This window comes from Neovison vison, chromosome 11, assembly GCF_020171115.1.
Source record: "Neovison vison isolate M4711 chromosome 11, ASM_NN_V1, whole genome shotgun sequence".
NCBI lineage: Eukaryota > Metazoa > Chordata > Mammalia > Carnivora > Mustelidae > Neogale > Neogale vison.
In genome coordinates, this window is record NC_058101.1 from 42,032,806 (window position 1) to 42,057,180 (window position 24,375).

At 33.9% G+C, this 24,375-nt stretch overlaps 1 pseudogene; it reads left to right on the forward strand.

Moving 5' to 3' along the window:
• LOC122890215 overlaps positions 1-23,920 on the forward strand; it is a 50,832-nt pseudogene extending 26,912 nt beyond the window's left edge.
• The last annotated feature ends 455 nt before the right edge of the window (positions 23,921-24,375 follow it).

Genomic DNA, 24,375 nt, shown 5'->3' on the forward strand with positions numbered 1-24,375 from the left:
GCATAAAAAACAGTGGCAACTATATGAGATAGTAGATGTATTAACATTTTTATGTAGATTATATTTCAATACAGATGTATATCAATTTATCAAATTGTACAAAATTTACACAATGTTAAAAGTTGCAGTGTTAAAAGAAATCATTTCTTAAATTTACAAATTATAATATGTCGATTATTTTTCAATAAAGCTGGAAAAAACTTTTTGTAGAATTAATCTATTTTTCAAAAAAGGAAGTAAGGAAGTAGAAACTGCAACTAACTCTGAAATAATAGAATATAAAATCCATTTTAGTTATATACACTGTGACAAATCTATTACTTAGTTTACAAGGAAAGAATACTTATGAAGCATGAAGGATGGTCTATAAATAAGGCTGAAAGAGCTCAGTTTTAAGGTTAAAATTTAAAATCTTCTTTTGAAATACTAAACTTACCACCCAGTTTTCCAAACATAAATGTCTTAACTGTATGAATTTATTTCATACAACTCTATAATCTAGTTTCATAAGAAAGCAGCATGCAAATTTTGAACAAGACAGACTTGCTTAAGTTTCTTTATGTTCAACAGTAAAGGATACTTCCCTAAAAATAAATAGAAGAAAAATCAGCATATTTATTATGATAATTATTATTCATAATGAGATTCATATTGAATTAGGGAATATATATCCTCAGAGGGGATAAAGCAAAATGAAATTTATTTTGGTAAATGTGTCTATGAATAGTCAATACAATGCCTCAATATAAATGAATATTATCATTTTGAACAATTTAATTACTATTATTAGAATTATTATAAGTATAAAAATAGCTATCATTTTAGCATGGAATATGAGACTCTCATGCTCCATGCTTCATTACATCCACACAACAACTCTGCATAATAAGTATTATCATCACCATTTCATGGGTGAAAAAACTGAGGCTAACACATTTAGATAACTGGTTTATGATTACATGGCTAGTAAAGATGCATCACACTAATTTAGGCTTTATGATTTCAGAATTGTACTCTTTCCACTGCACATTCTATTACTCTGTAAATACTTGGCTTGTTTTCATTTAGTTCTTTAATTTTATTCATGTGGTGATGGCTTAAAGCTTCATTTAAAGGAAGCTTAGAAAATTCATTTAACCAAAAGCTCCCAAGAATTAAAAATGTCATGGATCTAATGTAGACATGGATATCATTAGTTAATGGGTAACTATATCTTTTCCACTCTAGTGAGATAACAATCATAGTATTTTTCTAAGTTTTAGTCTCTGAGTGTTAAAAAGGACTTTGTTAAAATAGAAATATTTAGACAAAGGTGATCAAAAGTTTAGATCAGGTTACCTTAAGATAAATATTAGGAAACTGAGGAAACAATGGAGATTTGAACACTGAGCTATGATATAATGAATGGTTTAAAGTATTTAGTAGAGTATAAAAAAGCCCTTTAAAGCCTGGTCTTATCCTAGCATTGCAGCTTCTGGGATATCTATCTATCTATCATCTGTCTATCTATCTATCTAGATATAAATTTGAAAACTTTTTTAACTTAAAGATTTTGAGAAATAGAACATAATCAGCACCATAGAAGATCTCTTTATGATAACAACCTAGCCTCTCCTCCCAGTTTGTTAATATTCTCTCTTATTTAATGTAACATTGTGCAAATATACCACTACTGATCTGCCGTTATGAATGAAATAACTATAATCATCTGTTTGCATATCCTGGTGAAAATATTCATTCAGTTTCATGTTGTATTTCTAGGAATGGAACAATTTTTTTTTTATTTTTAAGTTTTCTAAATATTGTCCAACTTACCTCAAATGTTTTTATTATGGACACTGTCATTCTTTCACATTCTTGCAAGATATTTTTACTGTTGCCCAATATGGTAAGTGTGTAATAGTATGCCATTCTAGGTTTTAATTTAATTTTAATTTAATTTAGTTTAATTCCGGATTCATAATAAAGATAAACAGTTTTTATATATGAGTGGCCATTTGGATTACCCTTTCTGTAAAGTACATGCTCAAATCTTTTGATATCTTAACATTGTGTCATACTGACTTCTTTAATAGTAGATTTTCTGAATGAACTTTTAGCTGTGTAGGTCTTCTCTATTTTATTTTGAACTTGTTTTCATTTCAAAATCTTTATATTTATTTTCATAATCTGCTTTTATTTTGCTTTCTCTATTATCTATTTATTTATTTATTTATTTATTTATTAGCAAGCAAGAGAGAGCGAACGAGGGAGAGCGCAGGGAGGGATAGAAAAAGAAGGGAAAAGAATCTTAAGCAGGCTCCAGGCTCAGCACAGAGCCCAACTCTGGGCTCTATTTCACAACCCTGACATCATGACCTGATCCAAAATGAAAGAAATAAAATAAAATTAAGGTGTTAAAAAAAAAAGAAAAAGAATTGGAGGTTTAATTAAGTGAGCCACCCAGGCACCCCTGTGGTATCTTAAATTAGCTGTCTTATCTTTAAAGTTCTAGAGTATCCATTTGGTTCATTTATAAAATCTTTCTCAATATCATTTTTAGTTTCAGATTTTTGTTCAATTTGCTGCCCCTCTCATTTCTTTGAGCAGAGTAATCAAGCTATTTTACAATCTTTATTGATCATTTTACTATCATACTTAATCCCATTTTGTCTATCAAATCTTGTTAATGGTTTTTCTTTGTGTGCTTTGTTACATTTTGCTATGTTCAAGACATTATATTTGAAACTCTTATTGAGTAGGGATAATTAAGAGCTATAATAATGGTATGGTCCTCCTTGGCAGGATTTTCTCTTATATCTGAGACTCTACAAGACAATCATACTCCAAATTCAGTGATTGACTTTCTCAGTTTACACAGAAGGCAAGGTAGGCTATAGTCTTATTTCTACTTCTCCTTGTGCTTTGGGGATCTCAACTTAAATTTGGATTGTACCAACGTCCTCAAATTTGATCGCTGCTTGATTTTGAATTTTGTTTCTCTAGTATCAAGAGTCTATTAAAAACACAGCTCAGTGTGTTTTAGCAGTTTCAAATGCTCTCATAGCTAAAATGGCTTCAGGGCATATATCTCTAGGCTCTCATTGTATTTCGTATTTTGGCCCAGTAATCCCTCACTTATTTTTATAATCATTCTGATATTTTTAACTTTAAAAGTTATTTTGTCTAGATTTTTAGTTGTCCTTAAGTAGGAGTTTTTAGATCACCATTACTAGAAGCAACAACAAATATACACGAAAATATCTGCAGTAGTTTATCACATCTTTATGGCTTTGAACTTCCATAAGCTGAGGCATCCTTCTCTAATCACTTAGGCAAATTCCAATTTACCCTTTAAAACACAACACAAGAATTGCTTCATTTAAGAACATGTTCAGGGATGACTCTTCCCCACTGTTCTTGCCAACATTCCCACACACTCTTTGCTACCCACACCTTGCTTATGATCTTTCATTAGGTTTATCAGCGTCACCAGAATTTTGCTCTATTATATTTTTGTCCTTTAGAGCTTTAATTAAATATTAATTCCATAGAAAGTCTGTCTCTTTTCTTTCAAACCTGAGTTAGTTATTTCTTCTCATTCTTTGTCAGAAGTTACTTTATTAGAGAAACTTACAGCTGTATTGTGACTTTGGAGCCTTTACAGTTTTTTGACTGGAAAAATCACCCATCCCTGAGATCTTTAAGCAGCTTCATAGCTGATATTACTCAGAAATCTGTTCAAAACAGACTTTTTCAGGGAGGCCTTTTCGGACCACTCAGTTAAAAAACCTCTTCTCAATCACTGCTCTTTTTAAAATGTGCTTATTTAGTTCAAATATGCATCACTATTAAAGAAAAACCAGTACAATTTTTTTTTTTTAAAGTTGGCTTACCTATTATCTATCTCTCCCATTAAAATGATTCCTTTGGGCTGGGGTTTTGTTGTGCTCATCTTAGGCCAGGCACTCAATAAATTGTCTCTGAATGATTGAATTGTTTGACTCCCTTGCTAGATTCTCAACTTCATGAGGCCAAGGATTGTTCTATTCAGCCCTTCTTTATCCTCAATGTCTGTTATATTGCAGTCACTTACGTGACTAATGGGAAAAATCACAGAAAGAAAGAGTTAAAACTACAGAAAAACCCTGTAGGTTCAATAACACAAAGCTTTCTAAAATTATTTAGCCCAGAAATTGAATACTGGCTGCACTTTTGATTATTTTTTTAAATGATATTGAATTTCATTTAAATGGAAATACTTGAATGGTAGAATAATAAAAAAAATATATATAAAAGCAACTTGTTCCTTAAGTAAGAATTATATAGGGCATCTCTTCTAGAAGCAAAATTTTCAAATGTCAAACATCTGAAAGCATAGAAGAAGTAAGAGTGTGAATTGTACTTCAATGCTCTTTTCTTTATATTCAGCAAACAGCTTCATTCACACCTTTCCAATTTTTTCAACTCTTTTGACAAAGCCTTCAGAGGAGTTACTGCTGATGACAACCATCACAGCCTAACAGGAGAAATTTTATAAAGAAAAATAATAGCATGTTTTTCCCAAATTGTTAAGGATATGGTGAAACTCTGTCGGATTCAAAGGAGGAATGTGCAATTCCATGCTATATATAATAGTAACTTATTTTAATAGTGGCTTTGCAATTTTTCAGATATATCCATTTGCTGAAACCACTAACAAATAAACAAAAACAAACAAATTAACAGGGGTTCGAGACAGGAATTATCTAATCTAAAAATAGCACATGTTCACAGAATACACAACACATATCCCAAGTACTACTATAGGTTTCAAGTAATAGTCAAAACAACAGTAAAAATGATTCAGACCCTACCAGTCAAATCATAAATGGGACCTTAACTGTAAATCCTTATCTTTAGATCGGCGTGGGTGATTGGGTGCTGAAGATACATTATAGAACTAATATGTTATAGAACTCCTCTGAAATGAGTCATTTATTCCATCACTTTTCCTGCACAGCTGCCTGACCCATGTTTTGGTTCCTGGAAATAGCTGCTACCCTGTCATACTTCTTAAAAGCACATATATTGATAACTCTACTCATTCCTCCATTCCTCTGTGACTGTCACTGTGTTAAAATGTGGAGTCAGCTGACTCACTTGTGGTAGTAACTTGTAGAAATAATAAAGTAGATGAATTTGCAAAGTATTTTGTTATTTCTAAAAATGCAAAAACCAAATTACATTGAAATCATAAGGGGTGTTTCAGGGAGAGCTGTAGGATGTGGTTTCTTGTGTAATCCACAGAGATTAGCTCCAACACATATTTAAACTCTCCTCTAGGAGCAACCTTAGTGGTAAAGCAAGAAGATAAACAGATGTATACACACCCTGGCAAAAAATTATCATTTGTGTTTGGCTTCCTCGTGTTACTTATTTATCTTAACTTCTCTCTGAAATCAGGGAACACAGAATCTCAATCAGTTGACATTTTTCTACTGAATTACCCAATAGTCTGATCATACCCCTAAGACTTTTTAAAATTATTTCACTCATAATCCCAAATCTGCCTGCCTCCTCAGCTCAGTACACTGTAATTTGATTTCAAAATGGGGACAGTTGTCAGTATTGCCACATTCATTAATCTATTTTACAATTCCATGTACTTAGAACTATGAAAATATGTTAATAATATCCATTCCAATAAGCCACCCTAAATTTATTATCATGAAACAAGACCTCAAGAAAGAGAATTCAAAATCATCCATGTATTTGTAATTTATTGCAATAAAGCCTTTATCAATAGACTTCCCTGTGCTCATGGTGGTCAAATTGCTGGTGAAAACCAGCCAGATCTATTACAAGCTTTCTCATGGCTTCTAGGTTACCCAAGTGAGCCTTTAATGATACTGGGAAGGGATAAAGCAGGGAAGGGATAAACAGTGATGTAAGAATTGGCCAGACAAAAGTAATGACTCTCATTACAAAGTGAGTATTTTAAAGCAAAAGAGCCTGTTGGGAATATTGTTTTATAAAATAGTGGTATTTTTTTATTAACTTTTTAAAATTCAATTAGTTAACATATAGTGAGCCATTAGTTTCAAATGTAGATTTCAGTTATTCATCCATAGCATATAATAGCTAATGCTCAGTACTTATTGTTATAGCTTCTTGAAAGCAGAATTTTAGATCATATTTTATGATTACTTCCATGTAGTGCAACACTTTTCTGCTAGCAACCTTCAAACATACTGTTTGTTAGAAGAATTTCTTTAATAATAAATAAATAGGAATTTATTTAAATTTATTAATATATAAAATAAATAGGAATTTATTTAAATTTATTTAAATATTGCACGCTGTTTCATTGTTCATAAATAAGGTGATGATATTATAGCCATTAGTTGGTAGCACTGATATATCACTTTCTTTTTACTTCTCAGTGCATTCTCTTTACACAAAATAGATATATATTTTAAAAGAATCTGAATCTGTGGCAAACTTTTAAAAAACCTAAACAGTAAAGTTTATCATTTTAAGTAATCTCAATTATCTTCCTCAATTGTGATAGTATATCCTTCTATCTAGGCCAGATATTGTATGAGGGATTTGAAGAGACATACTTTTCTAAATTTCACTTTTCTCATCTGCAAAGTGCTGATCATGATCTTACAATAAAGTACACTTACAATTTTTTGATGAAAATTTATTTATTTATTTATTTATTTTAAGATTTTATTTATTTATCAGAGAGAGAGGGCGAGAGAGCAAGCACAGGCAGACAGAATGGCAGGCAGAGGCAGGGAAAAGCAGGCTCCCGGCTGAGCAAGGAGCCCGAGGCGGGACTTGATCCCAGGACGCTGGGATCATGACCTGAGCCGAAGGCAGCTGCTTAACCAACTGAGCCACCCAGGTGTCCCTTTTGATGAAAATTTAATCTGTATAAACAATATATTTGCTGTAATGTGTGGTTCATGGAAAACATCTTATTTAATTATAAGCAACAACAGTATTAGAAATTAAGTAAATGTGTCTATAATATTTAAAGTTTTAACACATAATTCCAGTGCTTTGCCTTGTTTTCTCAAATCCCTTTACCATTTTCACTGACATAGTCAAATGTACTTTTTCTACTAGTAGCCAGCTCTTTGTCTTTTGTCAGAAGGATGCCCTTGTGAATTATTTATAATCGAGATATTAACAATAATAATAATAATAATAAATAGCAATGAAAATGTTTAAAAAAAGTTTTCTTAACTAATTAGGGTTCTTAGACATCAATTAGAGGAACCACCTCTGAAAAGCAAATTAATCTGCAAAACATTCCCAGAATTAACAAGTCAGTCAGATACAGGGTTGTCCGTAGACTGAAAGGTGAAGCAAAAGGACTAGGTTTGGAAAATAGGTAAGGACAGTGAAAAAAATGATCAAATTTTTAGGCAAAATAAATTCTTAGGTGTCCTTTCAATGGAGTCCTGGGCATTATGTAAAAGAAACTCTGGAGATTATCTGAATCCATAGGAGTCACACCGTTTATTAGCTTGCTATTGACAAAGTTATTTACAAACTGTAGAGCAAGAGGTTATAATGTAGAAAACTGATGGTAATGCACAAGATTCTTGTTAACAATAATGCAAGTTAATGATTTTTCATTAGAAAACATAAATTCTATAACCCAAATTATGGGCCCAGAGCACTTCTGCTGCACAACTCTGCTTATATCCCAAATTACCATGTGAACTAGTTTTAATATCTGCTTCTCTTATTAATTTTTGAATAAAAATTCTTGACACAAGTATTTTATAGTTGTGTAATAATCATGCATTTAATTTCTTGGAGAACAAAACACACTTTAGCATAACTATGTTCGTTCACAGAACCAGCCTTGATAACACACTTCTATATGTTAGAAATGATATAATAAATGTAGAATATTGGGCACTTGTTTGGTATTCTTTGCCATGTTTTGCACTATCTAAACAGAGATCAGTGAACTTGGACTGGAGTTAGTAGACATGGAAGAAAATAAAATATTACAGAGAAGAATACTCTGTGGTTCACAACCTAAACGGGCTGGGATTCCCATCATTTGGATCCCTGTAGCTTTACAAAAGTCAATTAAATTTTTGTATCTTTGATTAAAGTTGATTCCCAGTACTTTTTCAAACATCTCTTGTAAAGTATTGTTTCCCAGAAAAAAGGGATTGTGCACATGTTTCTGCCTTGGTCTCTGGTCATGATCTCAATCAGGATCCTGGGATCGAGCCCCATATCGGGCTTCCTGCTCATTAGGGAGTATACTTCTCAGTCTCTCTCTGCAGCTACCTCCCCCTGCCCCACTCATGCTCTCTCTCTCTCTCAAATAAATACAATCTTTAATTTTTTAATTAAAAATAAGATAAATAAAATAAAATAAAAAGTCTGGTCTTACTGCCCCATTTAGCTCCTTTTTTTTAGTTGTATTTAAAGCAACATGAGAGAACATGAGGCTCTCAAACTTAAAAAAAAAAAGGAAAAAAATTGAGTTTTGTTAGGATTTAAGATCTTGTCTGCTAGACAAAAACGTTGGCTTTGTTAACATGTGAAAATTAACAAAAGAGAATAAGATAGAATTCGAATAATTTTTGTAGAAATTAAAAATTTCCTCCAACCCAATTACATACAGACCCATTCAGTAAATTCATTCCAGTGTCCCAAACCAACCTTTTCTAATAGTAATGCATCTGTGTAAACAGGGTCAACCCAAGGAATATATAAATATTATTATTTTTTTTCCTGTCTCTTCCACAGTCACATCTGGGTATATTGGTAGCAAGCTAATTATCTATCTTATAAGATATGATATCATAAGGAAGGGTATTCTGTCCATTTGGAATGACTGAAAATCATTGTAATTTTATCTTGGTGCAGTAACTTGAGATGGCACAGTGTGGGTTATAAATATTTTTTTTTAACTGGGAAGAAGAGATTATAGAGATATTGGTTATCCAAGAGAGACTGACAGGTGTTGATAGTTCCCAGGTCAATATCCATCTACTTTTTCCCTTAATATCAGAAAGCACTGAGGGATTGACAACAAGGAAACTTAAAACAACATCAAATATTTTATTGTCTCTTTTCTAGTTACATTGTAACCATAGGACAGAGTATCAGTCATACAAGATATCATTCTCTTTTACCTCTATCTTTCTGCCAGAAATGTGGGCTTAATAGTGAGAACTCCAACAGCAATTTTTGCAACCATGACTAAAAAAGCCATGAAAACCTCTAAGATAGTTCACTTGACTTTCTTAAGACTCTGAACCAACACCAGAAAACACTCTCTGTAGTCTTCTTGTTAAATGAAAAAATATGGTTAAACCACTTTTGACAGTCTACTACATACAGCAAAATGTAAATCATAATTGAAATATGTCCTCTCACCTGTGCTTAAGCAACTGAGTCCTGAGCTTTTCAGGTTTTCAGTCTGAAACTGAAAGAGTACACCTCTGGTGCTCTGAAAGGGAAGAGAAAGAACACCCTGTTCTCCATATAAATTAAAGAAGAGAAATCTGTGCATTTAAGTGGGCCATATAAATTTATCAAGCAATCATCTCCTAACTCCTTCCTATCCAAATTACCTGATATGCTCTCCCTACTCCTTTATTCCGCGTTACTGCCTTTTCCAGGATTCTGTATCACATCACAACATGTCTTCTGTTATTTCCTTCTTGCAAGCTAGTTTTGTTGTCTCCATCTAAAAAAATCAACAATCATTGTGTATTTCAATTCCCATTTTCCTCAAATGCATTGATTCTTCTTATCTATTACTCTTTTCTCATACTCTGTGTCTTTGTCTTTATGGGGTTTGTACTTTGCTTTTCCCCATCCTTTACTGCCATTATATAATCAAATCTAATAACTTCTTAGAGAAAGTTAAAAATTCCTGCATAGCCACACGTGAACACAAAGTCACTGATTTTTAGCAAACCTATAAGATAGTCAGACATCCATTCAATTTCTTTTTTTTTTTTTTTAAGATTTTATTTATTTATTTGACAGAGAGAGATGACAAGCAGGGAGAGAGGCAGGCAGAGAGAGAGGAGGAAGCAGGCTCCCTGCTGAGCAGAGAGCCCGATTTGTGGCTCGATCCCAGGACCCTGGGATCATGACCTGAGCCAAAGGCAGTGGCTTAACCCACTGAGCCACCCAGGCGTCCCTCCATTCAATTTCTTAACTAAGTCTCAAATGCATCCTGAGTTCTAACCTAAACCTAAGTTCTACTTCTTACACGTTGTTATATGACCAAATTCTTTCAGTTCAGTATTTTGTAACACTTAAATATTAATCAATTGATGCTTTGTCTGTGAATTTCTATGAAAATAATTTGAATACAGTAGATTTATTTTTATATTTATAAATCAAAGTTTCATCTGTTGAAGTTTTTGGAAATTTCAGATATAGTGATTAACCTAAAATGATACTGCCTCAAATACCTCTGATATCAAGGCCCAATACCTGATTATAGCCACACCTGTGGTGGATAGTTCCATGGGAAATTACAGTTACTTAACACTGATAGCATCTCACGTTCTATCTCTCATCTTAGAATGTCTCCAACACAACCCCAAAGTGTAGGAGAGTTAATGTCCTCTGAGGACAGCTCTCAGTGAAGTAGAAATAAGAACCATAGATAAAATTGTCAGTTTTCAGGTCTTCATGAGGACAACTTAAAGAAGTTTCTCAGAAACTTTCAGTAAAAGCAAGCCTTCATTTTCTATCTGCAACAATTATATCAACAATGTACATTTATGACAAAGTTGCTTCTTTACTGTCTCACTTTCCCATTCTTTTCTACCTTGGATAATCTCCCAGATAAACTAACAGTATTCAAATCCTTTGTTCTACTCTTTGCTCTCAGGATAAATGGAGCCAAAAGACTTAGATTAATATCAAGTTCTGAATGGGATCTTAGAGCTATTTCTGTCCAGATTTCCATAAACATAGGGATCTTTAATTATCAGGCTATAAATAAGTTCCAAATGGAGGGGGCAAAAGCAAAAAGTAGAAATTTTTATGTTTGATTTTTAATCATGATTAATTGACTTTATTGATTATTAAAAAATATTAACATTATAAAAGTGTGGATCTTTGTAAAACAATGTCATAATGTAGAAATAAGTTGCATAGTCCTTTTGAGAATATTAAACCAAGTGTTCAGGTGCCATCTAATTTTTTGTTTAATCCAGAACTTTGGTGTGCATTATCTTGAGGAATAGGATTTTGAAGTCCGGACAGACTAACAGAAAACTGATCCAAATGTGTGTGTTTATATTTCTGCTTTTGTTGTAAAAATCAAAGTGTGATTGCTGGTTTAAAATGGTAAAACTAATAATGTTCATGGACTCTATTATAAATTTTCTAATTGTATGGGAAGAATCAAGAAACATATAATTAATTGATTTGCAAATCCTCAAAGAGCTAAAGGATCAGGTAGTGGTATGTTCTGATTCAACAGCATGATAATGCAGCATTTTATATGTGTAGCTAATGGATATTTTCATGAATGTTTGCTAGTCACCAATACAGAGGAATATTAGGTAGGGTAATTACTCACAGTTGCGTTTAATAAAATGAGAGAAAATTAACAAATGACACTAATAATAATAATCCTATAGCAGGCTAAATAATTCAATGATAATTACAAGTATTAATCTAGCTTTCTTCCCTGATTATGACTCTTCTCTCCTTTATCATAATGGGAGTAGCAGATTGTCTGCAATGAATTGTGAAAACCCAGCAGTGACTTTGGCAGTGAAGGCCTCCCATCAATTTTGATAGGTTAAAATGATTCTGGTTGGTCTTGAGTAAATGTGTCAATTTTTTTTTTTTTCTGTGTGTGTCATAAAAGAAAGAAGCAATACTAAATTCTTGCTGTTATTCCATGGAGCCAATAAAATCATACTGCCAACAAGAGGCTGTTGACACCGTAAGTGTAGTTAACTGTCTTGAAATACTAGGCTGGAAATAAAATTCCAATATTTCACATAACCTGTTTTTTTTCTTTTAAAGAAAACAAAACAAAACAAAACAACTATACTGCTTACATTTAGGGCCCTGCTGTTGTGTAACTATTTTTTAACATGTCTACTGTAAATGTGTATATATATATATATTTTTTTTTCTGTGCAATAAATTCATTTAGAGATAAATTTGGATTGCAAATTATTTTGGGAGAGGCATGGTATTTGTGGCTAGTTTTACAAGTTAAAAGGACTAAAAGAAAGAAGAAAAACATTTTTTATTACAGCATATTTGCATTTGTCCAAAGTATTTATTTACTATAATACTGACTAATGTATAATACTGTACACAAAGAAAGAAGTTAAATGAGTTATAATTCAGTCGAAGTATAGTTGGCCATTTTAAAAATTACCACTGAATCTTTCTGGTATGAAATGTGATATCTGGAAATCTGGTCCAGTTCATTACATCAGGTCATTTGTGTGTTCTTATTACCATTTTGATAGCATAGCACATTTTATAACCCAGACATTTTACAATGGAACTATGATGCATATATTTTCAAAAGTATAGACATACATGAAGCTATGAGGTCAAAAAAGATGAATGTCCGTAGTACCATACAGACTCAACAAATGAAAGTATCCAAGGCTCTGAGTGAGATTTATGAATACTATATAAGATTGGGCCAACATGTGGTTTTGATATAAATAATCTGTTCTTAAATTAGAATTACAATCATTGAGTACAGTGTTGAAAATGGCAAATGGATTTTAGCTGTCTTTGCTCACTAAGGAAAATGGAAAAATGTTTAGTTTGGTCAGATTTTCACTTAACTTTTGAAAATCTTACGTTTGAGAGAACCCTCCTAAAATAAGAATCCTTAAAGATATGACCCCTTTGGCACAAGTTTTCAAGAAACTTGTTTGATGTTGTAGACAATTATATGGCACACATACTGTTCTAGATGTTTCATGCCAATAATATGTAAGCCGTACCAAGGCTACATATACATACAGAGATGTTCCTCAGCTTACAAGGGGGCTGTGTACAGAGAAACACATAAAAAATTGAAAATGCATTTAATACACCTAAACTATCAAATATCATAGCTAACCTTAGCCTTCTTTAAACATACTCAGAACACTTACATTTGCCTGCATTTGGGCAAAATCATCTTAAGCAAAGCCTATTTTATAACAAATTATCAAATATCACAATATTATTAAATATTACACTAAAAAAAAGAAGAATGGTTATATATAGAACAGTTGTAAGTATATCAGGTGTTCACCCCTGTAATCTTCTAGCTGACTGGGAGCTGTGGCTCACTGCCCCTAGCCAGCATCACAAGACAGTACCATACCACATGTCACTGGCCCATAAAAAGACCCAAATTCAAAATTCAAAGTATAGTTTCTACTGAATGTGTATCACTTTCACGTCATTGCAAAATATATCATAAGTTGAATCATTGTAAATCAGGAGCCATCTTATTTGAAAGTTAAATCACAGTCACCCATATACACACAAAACAAAGGCCTTCATATAGGGCCATCTACGTATCTCTAAACAACATAGCATGACATATCAACAGCAAGAAATGGATGTGAAGGAGACAATTGCTTTGCGTCAGTACTCTGAGCAGTAACATACATGGCCTTACTCACCTAGCAGAACTCCAGAGCCTGCTGATGGCAAAGAATTTTACAAATGTTTGCTGGACAGATTAAGCACTATTATTTTTAAATTAGTGTGCATGTCTGTTTTCTAAAGATATGTTAATTTATTTTATTGACTTATTACAAAACCAAATAATTTTCTCTTATTTAAGTGGCAGGTAAATAGAATTCTTTTTAATTTAAATCAAATGGCTTTTTAGGGAAAATATACTGAAAATTCTGGAACTTGTATTGTTTGAGAATCTTTTATTGGAATCCCTATCAAGTTGTATTTTTCAAATTTTTCCCAAATAATTTTCAATGAATTGAAAATATTGTTTGGATTTTATTCAAGGCTATTAACACACAATTTTACTTTGTTAAATTTAGTGCTAAAGTTTCAACCAAAACGTTGTGTCTTTTTTTTTTTTCCACTACCACATCCTCCATCTACTGACGGGATTCTTTCCCCAACTAGCACATATATACCATTGTCTATCTTTAAGATAAGTAAGGGTCATCTTTTGTCTTTATTCTATTCCTCATGTGCTTCTGAACTTGTTGAATTTTAATATAGTCACACCATAAGCATCACATATTTGATTCCCCTTTAAATAGTAAACAGTGCACAACCAGAGCATACCTTCAAAGCTATCAATATACTTACTCTGATATATTATTTTTGTATTTTTGTAAATTAAAATAATTAAATTATAGAACAAGAGTTTCAGGTAGTAGCTGTTCTAAATTTTACCCAAACTGACTTTGTCAAACTCGTTTTTGTCATCATATATGTCAAGTAGTTTTCTCAGGTTTATTTTCAGAATACGCTTGTATAATGAATATTTACACTGATGTCTAGTATAAAAATCTTGCAATTTATTTTAGAAACATTAAGTATATTGAAAATCAATCTATTTCTTTAATTCATTTAAGACATTTTTGGCTTGTTTCCAGTACTTTCTTACTGGTTAAAAAAATGAATGTGAAGTAGTCTGAATTTCATTATTATATGGCACTTTCCCTTTGATGAATACAGAGATGATATTCTATATTAGCTATCTGAGAAGAATTTATTTTTTTAATTTTATTTATTTGTAAGAGAGAGAGTGAGAGAGAGCACAAGCAGGGGGAGCAGCAGGCTGAGGGAGAAGCAAACTCCCGGCTGAGCAGGGAATCTGTTGCAAAACTCAGTCCCAGGACCCTGAGATCATGACCTGAGCTAAAGGCTAGGCATTTAACAGACTGAACCACCCAGGTGTCCCAATCTGAGAAGAGTTCTGTATTTTATTCCTATTAATATGCAGTTTAAAGTCTAGGTAACTAACTTAATATTTTAGTGGCTATTATGTGGATAGCACTGTGTTCCAAGCAGAGAGTAAGATAGAAATATTAAATCAACCATATTCTATGCATTCTAAACAAAAATAATTAATCAATCATAATAAATCCTTCTATTTATGGAATATCAACTTATAAACTTTCCTTCATATGAACAATGCCAAATACCAGAATAAAGGGTCATCTAATACAAATAAAAGATAGAATTAAAGAATTCTGGTAAGCCATTTAATTTTGAAAAATGGTGTTATATTGTTGCTGAGTTGTGGTTTTCAGTTACATAATATCTGATAAGTGCATCAGTAACATGAGTGTTACGTGAGATGAGAAATGATATATAATTAAGATATTTTTAAAAGTACAGGGGCGCCTGGGTGGCTCAGTGGTTTAAGACTCTGCCTTCAGCTCAGGTCATGATCTCAGGGTCCTGGGATCGAGCCCCGCATCGGGCTCTCTGCTCAGCGGGGAGCATGCTTCCCCCTCTCTCTCTGCCTGCCTCTCTGCCTACTTGTGATCTCTCTCTATCAAATAAATACATAAATAAAAATCTAAAAAAAAAAAGTACAGATAAATACAAATTTGTAAACATAGCATTATGGAGAAATAAAAATAAATGATAGCTATACACTCTAAAGTGAATAAATCTTGGAAAGTTAATAGAGAAGTAAAACAAGGACAGTGCAAAAAGTATGGTACATTTTACTGAAGTTCAAACAAATTCTGTTAAACCATAGATGGACTTAAAGTTACTATTATGTATCAAATATTGTAAAAATTAAGCAAGGAAATAGCAAACATAAAATAACCAAAGCATACAAACTTGGGTAGATACAATAGGTGTGATCATGTTCTACTTTATAAAGAAATGAGTTAATAGATAAATAAAAGTAACTAGACTTTTTAGAAGTTAGTGAAACTTCGCCTGCTTTTTCTTAGTAATATAAAATATATGGTTTTCTAACAAAAACGTTTATCTTAAAAATATTTAAAAATAAATTTCAGGCTAATCATAAGGTTATATTTACTTTTCCACTGAAGGAAAAGCTAGTTGTTGTAGTTGTAGTTGTTTGTTTGTTTTAGCCTCCGCCTAGTTCCTATTACTATAATGTGGAATGAGGAATGTTCGATTGAAAAGTGAATTATTTTATAGACAAAAATCATTACCTGATTCACCTCCTGGTACATCAGATGGAACTCCTGAAAACATGCCCTTTTGCCTTACAGAAGAGTAACATTTATGCTTACTTCTGAAACATACTTGGTGGCGGCCCTAAATAGTGACACCATAGTAAACATTTTGAATATTTGCAATTAATTTTGTAGTCATAGAACTGGCTCCAAAAGGCACTGCTGGTATCTTAGCAGGTATTTCAATAAAGCTAAATGTTGTGTGACTGTTTAAAAATATTAACAAGGCACAAAACATGACAGAAGTATTGTCCTCTGATATTATTTTTTTCCATATGCTCATGATTCCAAACATGACAAGTTATTTTTGATAGATATATATTAAGTGTATTTTCCAGTTATAAGAAAAATGGTTCTTCTATTTTTAACCTTTTTTTAAATTAAAATTTTATTTTTTAATGTTTTACTTTTCAATATACTTCTTAGAATATAAAACCTATTCCATTTTGTAAGAAGTTTACCACTTAAAAAATGGTAATTTTCTTATTGTATTTTCCCCTCATATTGATTTATTTTGAATAAAAAATTCACAATAAACGTAACTGATGCTTTCCTTCTGGTGGTCCCTCTGTTGGTCATATTGTATAGGGGCCATGATAATTAGTTTTACAAAATTTATTGATGTTTGTTGATATGTTTTATCATAACTAATTTTCCTTCCCTTATCTAGATTCCCCAGCTTTCAGACAGGTGGACACTTCAATAAACCATACCCAAGGGATGTTTCAAGTACTTCTTAGACATCCTCTCAGATCCTTGAGGTCTCATTTTGCCTAGGAATTTGTAATAGGTTCTGCCAGAGGCACCACTGTGACAACTGCTATCCATGGTCTATCTCCTGCTAAGCTCAAGAGGTCACTGGTTTCCAAGTTTATCTATACAATTAATGCATTCCAGCAAGTTCTTCTTTTTTTTTTAATATTAACAAACTTATTTTAAAGTTTACATGGAGAAGCAAAGACTCACAATAGTCAACATAGTGTTGAAGGAGGACAAAGTCTGAGGACTGACTTCAAAGTTTACCATAATGATAATCGTAAGCAAGATATTGTAATACCACAGAAAGACTGGATTAAAGGAACAGAATATATATATCAGTTATATTTTATATTTAATATAAAAGCAAAAGCAATACAAGAGAGCAAAATATAATCTTTTAAACAAATGGTTCTGGAGTAACGGTGAACATGTAAAAATAACAATATACAGCCTCAAAAATGTGCAGCCTCTTTGGAGAACAGTGTGGAGATTCCTCAACAAATTAAAAATAGAACTTCCCTATGACCCTGCAATTGCACTCCTGGGTATTTACCCCAAAGATACAGATGTCGTGAAAAGAAGGGCCATCTGTACCCCAATGTTTATAGCAGCAATGGCCATGGTCACCAAACTATGGAAAGAACCAAGATGGCCTTCAATGGGTGAATGGATAACGAAGATGTGGTCCATATACACTATGGAGTATTATGCCTCCATCAGAAAGATGAATACTCAACTTTTGTAGCAACATGGATGGCACTGAAAGAGATTATGCTGAGTGAAATAAGTCAAGCAGAGAGAGTCAATTATCATATGGTTTCACTTATTTGTGGAGCATAACAAATAGCATGGAGGACAAGGGGCGTTAGAGAGGAGTAGGGAATTTGGGTAAATTGGAAGGGGAGGTGAACCATGAGAGACTATGGACTCTGAAAAACAGTCTGAGGGGTTTGAAGTGGCGGGGGGGTGGGAGGTTGGGGTACCAGGTGGTGGATATTATAGAGGGCACCGCTTGCATGGAGCACTGGGTGTGGTGAAAAAATAATGAATACTGTTTTTCTGAAAATAAATAAATTGGAAAAAAAAAGTAAAAATAAAAAAAATAAAAAATAAAATAAAAATAAAATAAAATAATAAAATAAAATAAAATAAATACAGGCAGATATCATACACTTCACAAAAATTAACTCAGATTGGATTATAAATCTAAACATGAAACATGTAGGAGGTAATATAGAAGAAAATTTAAATGACCTTGGTTTTGGCAATTACTTTAGATATAAAAGCACAAGCACTGAACTTAAAAATGTCTACTCTGTGAAACACAATGCCAAGAGAATGAAAAGGCAAAACACAGACTATGAGAAAATATTTGCAAAATACACGTCTAGCAAAGGACTGTTAATCAAAAATACACAAAGACCCCTTAAAACTCAACAATGGGGGAAAAACCTGATTAAAAATGAGCCAAAGACCTTAGCAGATACCTCACAAAAGAAAATATTACAGATGGCAAGTAAGCATATAAAAAGATGCTTCACATCATATGTCATCAGGAAAATGCAAATTAAAACAAAAAAGAGACACCAGTACATACCCAGAATCCAGAACACTGACAACAGAACACTAAATGTTGGTGAGGATGTGGAGCAACAGGAATGTTCTTCCATGTCTATTGAGAATAAAGAATGGAAAACAACTTGGCAGTTTCTTACAAAACTAAACATATTCTTGCCAGATGATTCAGCAGTAGCAGTTCTTGGTATTTATCCAAAGAAGATGAAAACTATATCCACAAAGATGTCTATAGTAGTTTTATTCATAACTGACAAAAGCTTGGAAGCAACCAAGATATCCTTCCATAGGTGAAAGGTCAAATAAAGTGTAGTACATGCAAACAATGGAATATTATTTAATGCTAGAGAAATGAATTACCAAGCCATGAAAAGATATGGATATAAATATTTAATAAATATTTGATTTTAGGCTTCTACCAGTCTATCAATAGTATTAGTATTATTTTAACAGTGAATGCTCAACATTCATGAATTTACCTAATAAAATATTTTGGGTTCAATATTTTAATACTTCAACCTCTATGATTATATTCCTAATAATTTTGAATTGGGGTAAATGAATCTTAATTTTTTGTAACTTGTTTCTTATTGCAAAAGAGCTCAATGAAATTTTAGAAAATAAAAATTTACCAAAAAAAAACCATTTAGTTTATGATTGCCAAATAATTCAAAACTTTATCTTGTATTCAAATACATATATTTTTCTAAATTGATTGATATGCTAGTAAAACCAAAAACTTTTAGTTATACTAGATTTCATATCATGCAATCAATGCCAGAAAGCCATCTGGCAATGATTTGTCATAAATAGAGTTAAGATTGGTGTTATTACAATGCAAGATGGAAACATAAATAGTATAACAATTGAGTGTTACATAACTTTTCTGTTTTGTATTAAGTTACTAATCTACAAAACGTTTTTATCAGTGACAGACTTGGAAATTCAACAAAACTTTTAAACTAGCATGTGTGACTCATTCCTAGAAAACAACACAATCAATAACACTTTATTTAGATTAAATCATGACTATTTCTCCTTTTGAATAAAAAAGGTAGCAACCCCAATAAGTTTATTGAACATGAAAAGTTGAAATGCTATAATGCTCCTAAGGAATTAAATGATCCAGTCATGAATCACAAAAAAAAGGATATAAATTACCAAAGTGTTTGTATAATTGTAATGTACAACTGCCCATTATTGTACAATAGTATAGGCTTGTACAAGAACTCTATAAAAGAACTCCATTTCTAAACTATGGAAAATATGTTCCCTTTCCCCCTATAAACAACTATTAAGCCATTCATTTAGTTTTTAAAATATCCACTTAATACAGGCTTTTTACTCATTTGAACAGGCAGCAGGGCTCTGTTCTTATTGCTTACATCTGAAGGATAGACTTCTAACGTAAGAGGTAAAGCCCATAAAGGAGCCCAATAATAACAACAAAATACAGTTTAAAAATGTTTAGTGGGCCCTTACAATCTGCCAGCTACCTTTCTGAGAATACTTCAATTAATAAAACATATAAAATACCTGACCACAAAGAGCTTACATTCTTTTGAAATATAATAGTGAAATAAACCAATAATAGAGGGGCACCTCGGTGGCTCAGTCCATTGAGTGACTGTCTTTGGCTTGGGTCATGGTTTCAGGGTCCTGGGATGTAACTCCCCAGCAGGCTTTCTAGGCAGTGGGGTGTTTTCTTCTTCCTCTGCCCCCCCCCCAATTCTCTCTCTTTCTGTCTCAAATAAGAAAATAAGCCGGTAATAGAATAATGTTTGATGGTTGATGGTGAAAGGTGTTACAAAGAAATACAAGAAAGGTAAAAGCCATTGGAGAATGCTGGGATGAAAGTTAATTTTATTTTGTGTTGGGTGGTTATATCTCATTTATGAGATGTTATTTGCACAAAAACCCAGGAAGTGAAGGAGGGTGTTATACAAATATTAAAGAAAAAGATTGGTCTAGGCAGAGCAAGTAAGTACATAGACTTTGTGTGAACAGCTTGTCTGTTACTTTTGAGGAAAAGCAAGGAGGCCAATGAGGAGTTCATACTGGTGGAGAGAGGAAGAAAGTATTGATGTATTACCTTCTAGTACATTGAAATGCCTTCAGTTTTTATTTAATATGAAAGGGGAAGATACCAAAAGATTTTCAACAGCAGAATAAAATCATCTGACTTGATTTTTAGGTTAAGTTGCTGTACCAAAATAAATTTGCAGGGAGAAAGGAGTGCAGTATGTGTGGAAGTGGGGTTACCAATCAAGTCAATAATTCAGGAACATGATGGTGTTTTTAGCATGCTGGGTGGTAATGGAAGTGGTGAGGTATAGTTTTTATTTTTTATATATTTTGATGGTGAATATTCTGATGAACAGGATGGGGTATGTGCAGGACAGACAATATCAACATTTATTTTACCTGCACAAACAGAAGGGTGGAGTCTTCATTCCCTGATATGGAGAGAACTCTGAGTTCAAATGTTCCTTCTGATTAAATGGCATAGTGATGCTGAGGATTTAGTCAGACAGTGAAAGGGAACAGTAAGCATAGTGTTAAGCAGTAAGACATTATAATACATTTGAACATCAAAAAATATTGTGTTGGATCATCTGTTTATGTGCATAAATAAATAAATAAAGCTTCCTGGGGTTCTGATAGAGGTAAAGAAGACTACTATATGATCCAAAGGGGCATGTGCACCAAATGTTTATAGCAGCAATGTCCACAATAGCCAAACTATGGAAAGAATCTAGATATCCATCAACAGATGAATGGATAAAGAAGAAGTGGTATATATATATATATATATATATACATTGGAATACTATGCAGCCATCAAAAGAAATGAAATCTTCCATTTGCGATGACATGGATGGAACTAGAGAGTATTATGCTTAGCAAAATAAGTCAATCGGAGAAAGACAACTATCATATGATCTCCCTGATATGAGGAAATGGAGATGCAACATGGGGAGTTTGGGGGACAGGAAAAGAGTAAATAAAACAAGATGGGATCGGGAGGGAGACAAACCATAAGAGACTCTTAATCTCACAAAACAAACTGAGAGTTGCGGGGGGGGGGAGGGTAGGGAGAGGGTGGTGGGGTTATGGACATTGGGGAGGGTATGTGCTGTGGTGAGTGCTGTGAAGTGTGTAAGCCTGGAGATTCACAGACCTGTACCCCTGGGGCTAATAATACATTATATGTTAATTTTAAAAAAAAAGTAGAAGAAGTAGACTACTATAAATCCAATGCTATGGTTTTCAGTGAAGAGTGTGTAATCAGGCATATTTTATTAAAGTAACCAAGTAAAATGATGGTAGAAAATTGGAATAACAGAAAACATAAAAATCAGAGATTTTAAAAAGAGTTGTGGGACAGCGTAGAAAATATAGTCAATGATATTATAATAGTGCTGTATGGTGACAGATGGTGGCTATATTTGTAGTGATCATAGAATAATGTATGGAGATATTGAAAACCTGAAACCAATGTAACACTGAATGTCAACTATACTCAAATAAAAAAAGTAGTAAAATAAAACATTTTAATTTAAAAAGATAAAAAGAGGGACAAGAATTTGAAAAGTGAATTTCAAAGAGTAAAGATGAGGCTAAGTCATACTCTGAGCCTTGCTTGATGAACACAGATGCGAAAATTCTCACCAAAATACTAGCCAATAGGATTCAACAGTACATTAAAAGGATTATTCACCACGACCAAGTGGGATTTATCCCAGGGCTGCAAGGTTGGTTCAACATCCGCAAATCAGGCAATGTGATACAACACATCAATAAAAGAAAGAACAAGAACCATATAATACTCTCAATAGATGCTGAAAAAGCATTTGACAAAGTACAGCATCCCTTCCTGATCAAAACTCTTCAAAGTGTAGGAATAGAGGGCACATACCTCAATATCATCAAAGCCATCTATGAAAAACCCACTGCAAATATCATTCTCAATGGAGAAAAACTGAAAGCTTTTCCACTAAGGTCAGGAACATGGTAGGGATGTCCATTATCACCACTGCTATTCAACATAGTACTAGAAGTCCTAGCCTCAGCAATCAGACAACAAAAGGAAATTAAAGGCATCCAAATCGGCAAAGAAGGAAAACACCATTTTGAAAATTCTTCCCATTTTGAGAAAACTCAAATGAATCAATACCATAAAAGAACCCATTTTAACTGAGAGATGTAATTAATTCTCAAGAAATAATTTTATGACAGGATAATTCTTCCCTATGAAACAGCATACAGAAAGTAGGGGAAACACCTGGAAGCAAAATAGACTATACTGAAAATAAGAATTAGGAAAAAGATAAATGATGAAAGATAAAAAAATTAGACCTCTGAAAGAGACCTAGTGAAGAGAATTTTTAGCTTGTGGTTTAATGTTTTTGAGGATAATCTAGAGTTCATAACTGCCTTGAGACAGGCTGGTTTTAGGCAGTTTAGGCAGACCCCTAGGACAAGGCTACTTTGGGCGGGTGGTGTTGGAGGAGGCCATTGGGCTGGACAAAGACAAATCCAACCATTTGACTAAAGTGTCTGTGAAGATGTTGAAGTCAGATGCAACAGAGAAAGACCTGTCAAACCTAATCTCAGAAATAGAGATGATGAAGATTATCGGAAAGCACAAGGACATCATCAACCTGCTGGGTCCTGCACACAGGACGGTCCTTTGTACACTATCATGGAGTATGCCTCCGAAGACAACATACAGGAGTACCTGCAGGCCCAGAGGCCTCCTGACCTGGAGTACTGTTACAGTATCAGCCACAATGCAGCAGAGAAACTCTCCTCCAAGGGCCTGGTATCCTGTGCCTATCAGATAGCCCTAGGCATGGAGTATCTTGCCTCCAAGAAGTGCATACACCGAGACCTGGCCACCAGGGAAGTGCTGGTGACAAAGGACAACATGATGAGGATCTCAGACTTCAGCCTTGGCAGAGATATCACCACATCAATTACTATAAAAAGACAACCAATGGTGGACTGCCTGTGAAGTGGATGGCCCCTAAGGCCATTTTTGACCAGATCTACATCCACCAGAGTGACTTCTGGTCTTTTGGGGTGCTCCTGTACGAAATTTTCACTCTGGAAGCCTCCCATATCCTGGAGTGCCTGTGGAGGTGGTTTTTCAAGCTGCTGAAGGAGTCATTTGGTGGATAAGCCAATAACTGCACCAGAGAGTTATACACAATAATGAGGGGTGGCTGGCATGTGGTACCTTCAAGCTGCTGGTAGAAGACCTGGATCATACTGTGGCCTTGACCTCCAAACAGGAGTACCCGGACCTGTCCTTGGCCCTGGACCAATACTGTCTAAGTTTTCCCAACACCCAAAGCTCCACCTGCTCCTCAGAGAAGGATTCCACCTTCTCTCATGAGCTGTTGCCCAGGGAGGCCTATCTGCCCTGACACCCAGCCCAGCTTGCCAATGGTGGACTCAAATGACCAGTATCCCTGTTACTCCTGTCCAGATTCCGTCATAAGCTGTAACCCTTACCCCCCACCCTCCCTGCAAGACTCACTGCCTTCTCCTTTGTCCCTTTCCTACTGGCAGGAGCCAGCTGCCTACCTGAGGCCTTCATCCCTTGAAGTTCACCTCTCTTCCCCTTCCTCTTCCTCCTCCTTACAACCTGCTCATGAAAGAAAGGAACAGAGAGGCAGGTACTTGCTCGTGGCTACTTCCTTTCCTCCCATATGTTGGACCAAGACCCCTCCCTGTCATCTGGACGCCGAGGGAATGAGAGATGAGGCATGCCAGTGAAAGCTGTCGGAGCTTTCCTGTTTTGGTTTTGTCTGCTTAGCATAACATGTAAGACTGAGTTCTGGTGGCAGGGACTTAGTCCTTGGGGCTATAGCACTAGTGA